At 40.2% G+C, this 5871-nt stretch overlaps 1 long non-coding RNA gene across 1 annotated transcript; it reads right to left on the reverse strand.

The window, feature by feature from the left end:
- Positions 1-326: 326 nt before the first annotated feature.
- Positions 327-5169, reverse strand: LOC102377112. The gene is made up of 2 exons (XR_324186.3): positions 5064-5169; positions 327-686 (listed from the first exon to the last, which is right to left on the reverse strand). It is a non-coding gene; the product is annotated as an uncharacterized LOC102377112 (long non-coding RNA).
- Positions 5170-5871: the final 702 nt, after the last annotated feature.

Raw genomic sequence — 5871 nt, forward strand, 5'->3', positions numbered from 1 at the left:
CCTCCTAACAGCACAATATTGAGATCCTGAGAGTTGGCCTGACCCCACAGAGCAATAACTGCGCTATACCAAGTAGCCTAGTGTATTTTACTAGGTTGATAAATATGCATGTGATAAAATACGCTATTCTAATGTGATTAACAAATAGAACACATATACTAATATGATATACTACAATATACTTCCTGATGCACAGTAATGCACGTACTAATCTAATACCCTGTGTTGTTACAATTTTCCAGCGAACTTGAAATAAATAAAAGCACTGCTCATATCAGTATAATTGCATTGATACAGTAAATATTATATCACATCAACTACATTCTTTTATTTTGGATGCTGTTTTATTACAATTTTGCTCAAAACCCATTTTTGTCTGTCATTATAATACAGAAATAAACATAAGAGCAATTCTAGTACTAAAATATTGTTTTATCATGTCTTCAAGAGATATTTCCTTGTATCTGATTACATTGAATTGCAGAAGGTAGTTTATGTGGTCTTCTGGGTACTGTTGATAAACAATTAAATTTAAAAAATAATAATTACTTTAATAATACTTTACAATTGTTGGCTAACAAAATCAAGAAGATCCTGTGCTGGTCCCTCTGGAACAAATGAAAGCTCATTTAAAGGCAGATCAGATAGCAGGTAATGTTCACAATGTAAAAGAAGGTTTCCTGAGGCTGTGATATGAAATAAAGAGAGTCACAAATTAAAATTATAAGTTTATACTTCAAAAGGGTTTATCTCACTTAATTTAAGATTCTGCACTAAAGCCAACCTATGATTTTCTTCTGACATTTCAACTGCTTACCATAAAGAGGAGTCATCATGGGCTCAGATGCAACAATAGTTCAGGGCCTTAATTTTATGCTTGAAGGGCATGTCTTCTTTTTCTACCCTTATCCCATCATCCTGAAAGTGTTCTGGTTTATCTAAGAATCAAGTACCAGAATTTTTATCTCTTACAATAGATTAAGGCTTAATGCTGATGATGCAGATTAAGTGTATTTAATTCTTCTGAAAGCACAGACCTTTTAAACCCTGTTAATGAAAATAATTCAGTTTAGGTACTTGGACAGCTGTCTATCATGATAGTCAATAATGTATGCTATATTGAAATTTTAGCTGCCTTTTTTATCTCTTGCTAGTTAAGTGAATAATGCAGGCATTTAATGGGTGACACTTTCATATCATTATACACATACTCTGTGAAAGTATGTGTGTGTGTTTTCATAAATAGAAAGGATTGGTGACCCAAAAATGAGTTTCTCCACTTTTAGTATGCTGATTCACATCAAGGACAAAGTCCTGCACTTAGGATAGAACAATCCCATGCACTGGTTCAGGCTGTGGACCAACTTATTAAGCAGCAGTTCTGTAGAAGAGGACCTGGGGGTTACAGTGGACAATAAGCTGCATATGAATCAACAGTGTGCCCTTGTTGCCAAGAAGACTAACAGAATACTAGGCTGCATTAGTAGAAGTGCTGCCAGCAGATGGAGGGAAATTATTCTTCCCCTTTATTCAGCACTGGCGAGGCTACACCTGGAGTACTGTGTGCAGTTTTCCCTGCCACCATCTCCCCCACTACAGAAAGGATGTAGACAAATTGGAGAGAGTCCAGAAGAAGGCAACAAAAATGGTTACAGGATAGGGTACATGACTTCTGAGGAGAGACTGAGGGAACTGGGCTTATTTAGTCTGGAGAAGTGAAACCTGAGATGGGATTTCATGGCAGCCTTCAACTACCTGAAGGGGGGTTCCAAAGGGGATGGAGTTAGGCTGTTCTCAGAGGTGGCTGATGAGAAAACAAGGAGCAACGGTCTCCAGTTTCAGCAAGGGAAGTTTAGGTTAGATATTAGGGGAAAAAACCCTTTTTTCCTCACAAGGGGAGTAGTAAAGCACTGGAAGAGGCTATGCAGAGAGGTTGTAGAATCTCCATCCTTGGACATTTTTAAGACCTGGCTAGACAAAGCCTTGGGCAGGGATATAGTTGGGGGTGCTCCTACTTGGAGCAGGGGTTGGACTAGATGACCTCCTGAGGTCCCTTCCAACCCTAATTTTCTATGATTTTATGGTCAGGCAAGAGTCATAAATCTTGTGATCTCAGTGGTGTTGAACAGCACTTGCAGGTCCTAGCAGATGCGTAAACACATCACAAAAAAATGTCATTCTTAGAGAAAAAACCAAGGACTAAAGAGATTAATGGGAATTATAAAAGCTCCTTATTTAGTTATAGTTCCTCCAGAATGGATTAGATATAGATTGATGGAGAGGTATTGGAAAGCTTGCAGTTCTGCTGGTCACATTTTTACTCTTTTGAGGGAAAGAAGGGGGAAAGGGAAATGAAAGAAGCCTATTATTTCTAAAAATTCCCCATTTACAAAAATAAAAAAATTGTGAATTTTTTTTTAAATTTAAGTTACATACATTCATCATTCTCTTTTTTCACACTCCATATATTTTCTATGCATCTGGAGCCACCACATACATAAACTGAGAAAAAGGTAGTATGAATAAAGCACCCACAGGTAGGAACAAGCATATTTATTCCATAAGTAGGCATTTTGTAGATGCGAAAATATTTTGAAATCTTGGAACAAAATCATGGCCACTTGTAAACGTGACGGTGGTCTAGTTCTCCCTACATTGAAACAGTGGGTTTTTAACTGTGTTGATTAACTGTGTGGGTTTTTAATTGTGACAGAACAGTGATGGCCCCCTGCCAGCTCACCTTCCCACCCCTGTCACTGTGGGCAGGCTCTGCCAGAAAAAAAACAAAAAAAGTGGTGAGGGGCCTGATCCTTTTTCTTATTTCTTGGAGTCTGCTTACCTCTCCCACAGCTGGAGGGTGAGCTACCCATGGGCCCTGAGCTGTGGGGGGCCCTGGATCTTCCCTTTATAGCAGCGGTGGCCCCCAAGCAGCACCCTCCCACTAGCACTCCACCTGGACAGTCCCATGGGGCACTGCCACTGTAGAGGGAAGGACCAGCCTCACCCCTTGCAGCTCAGGGACTGCATGACCTGGCCACAGCTCTCATGGGCAGGCTCCACTGAGAAAAAAAAGAAAAAAAGCAGCAAGGATCCTGATCCCTTTCCCCTGTACCCCTCCCTCCTGGAGCCTTCCCATCTCTCTTGTGGCTGGGGGGTGAGCTGCTGGTGAGCCAAGTGGCCCCTGAGCTTCAGGGGGCCCTGGTACTTTCTTCCACGGCAGCAGTCCCTGGAACTTCCTGGGTGGGCAGCTAGCAGGCAGGTTCTTTCTGGGGGATATCGCCACCATGGAGGGAAGGTCCAGGGCCCCCAACAGCTCAGGGACCACTTGGCCCACTGGCAGCCTATCCCCCAGCCACAGGAGAGGCAGGCAGGCTCTTCGGGGGGGGGGGAGGGAAACCCACAAACCTAGGCCTCTAATTTTTTAATTATTATTATTTCTTGGCAGAGCCTGCCCACATGAGCTGCCACCAGGTTGCAGGCAACACCCACTGGATCCAACAGTGCATGGGGCACTGGAAGCCTGTGCATGGGGCACAGTGCATGGGGCACTGGAAGGCTTCCAGCACCCTGTGCACTGTGCCCGCCGTCTTCCTGTCACCTGGAACAACCTAGAAATGGGCTGGCTTTCCCCTGGGGCAGTGCGGGAAGGTGGCAGAAGGGCAGGGGGTATGCTGGTGGCTGGAGAAGGAGGTGGGAACAGTGCATGGGGTGCTCGAAGCCTACCAAGCCCAAGCTTCCCTGAGCACACCGGAGCTTCCAGTGCCCCATGCACTGTTGCAATTTGTTACTTAGCAAACTAAAATACATCAAATGCGTTTTACTTTGCTATGTAACAAAGTCATTTAAAGTGAAATACACTGCTGCACGTGTACAGTGTGACAAATTAAAACAAAATATGCTGCTGCAGGTGTAAACAGTGATGCCATTAAAGCAGTACAAAAGGGCAAGTAAGCCACTTCAAAGGCCAATTTTGTCACATGTACAAGTGCCTCATATGTGCACATTAAAAGTTACACTGAGGTACAAGAGCTTTAAGTATCTCATGTACTTGGGTCCTAATCTCCTTTTCAGCACGCAACCTGAATACGATACTATGATATGCTTTGATTAGTTCCAGGGAGACGTGAGAAGTAAGAGTCTTCTCTATCTAACTAATCTTTTTACCACTTAAGTTTTGGCAAAGAACTTAAGTGCGTGCTCATCAAAGTCAATGGGACTTAGCATGTACTTACAAGATTTGCTGAATCAGGGTCTCACTTTTAAAAATTATTTTGATATAGTTCACTTTTCCATGTTAAATTTCACTTCTTGTTGTAAAAGAACTACTACACTGACATACTGTCAAATGTTTGCATCAGAAAACAGCATTACTTGAAAGCAAAAATTTGCCAGGCAAATACAAAAAAGGCACTAGATGTTGCTAGGCAGACCTTCAGAAGTTGCCAAAAATGTCATCAGACAATTTATGATAAAAATCACTATGCTGGCAACAGGCCTGCATTTTTCTGGAAGGGAAGGTAGAACTGCTCCATAGTTTTGGCCCTTAAAGAGATTAAGGGCTAAAACACATTGTTTGTTTGTTTGTTTACCTTTAATATGGAAAGGGATGAGAGCAGATTTGCTCCAGCTTTGTGTATGTAAATTTCCTATTGAAAAATAAATCTTAACACACAATATAATGCCTTACCCCATGCACCAAAACTGTTAGTAACTGAAAAAATGAAAGTAGATGCACCAGATGTAATGTTTCTGGTGACAGTACATGTTATTGTATGGTCCCAAACAGAATACTAAAGCAGTTCTTGCCACCTCATGAGTGTGAAGCTAAGAAGTTACATGTTTCTGGGTCAGAATATGTACATGTATTTTTCTGTTTAGGAAGACTGTATGATTTAGGAAGCCAGCAAGAAAGTGAAGATTTTTTTCATCTTTAGGAACAAAATAATGGTACAAATAGATTGGTCACTATTGGTCACTACTATTTTTCTCTTTTCCTAGCACTTGTCCCAAGAAATGCCCACATCAAGAATTCGTAAGCCTAGGTGATAGTTTATTTTCCATACCCTTTTAAGTTCTCATGTCTGTCCTGTGTCAGCCAAATAGACTATGTTTTTCCATGTTGCAGATAAGGTATATGGGTCAGGTAGTAGGAGAAATCTTACAATGCCACTTCTTTTCTGTACACAATCTGCGGATATTAAATACAAGAGTTTACATTTTATGGAAGAAAATCCAGCATTTGTCATACGAACTAAATTCATTTAAAATAATATCACTGTTCTTTTTGGGGTCTGAAAGAGGTAATCCCTATTTTATTATTTTAAAATTTCCCTCAAACATACTATTGCTTAAACCTTTCACAAATGTGTCCTTCTTTTGTTCTGATAATGTTCAGAAAGATTGTCTCTACACTGGTTGTTGCCATGAATAATATTTATTTAAAATTCAATAACTTGCAAGTAGTTAAGACTTCATAACAATTAACTCTGATTTGAACATGATCTGGGAAAAAATATGCAGTTGTTATATTTAATTCCTTTTGCAAATAAACATTTTTGCTTCATAAATCATATTGCATTTGTCTCAACTCCACAACTTTCCAATGCATAGACATTTCTCATTTCTAAAAGTCTCTACCTACAAAAAAGTACTAATATTTCTAGAAAACCTCATAATTTAAAATAAGAATGTGACATATAAGCCTATTATCAACCAATCAATATCTATGTTTCTTGCATTTTCTTGCTATTGCAACAAAAAGTAGTAGACCAAAGGACAAATCCACCCCCAATCGATAGCTAATCTCACTTGGAAGAACAAACAGTGCCTTGGCATCTATGTATCCAGGAGTGACATACTTACTTCGGATGA

Source organism: Alligator sinensis, unplaced genomic scaffold (genome assembly GCF_000455745.1).
Source record: "Alligator sinensis unplaced genomic scaffold, ASM45574v1 scaffold65_3, whole genome shotgun sequence".
NCBI lineage: Eukaryota > Metazoa > Chordata > Crocodylia > Alligatoridae > Alligator > Alligator sinensis.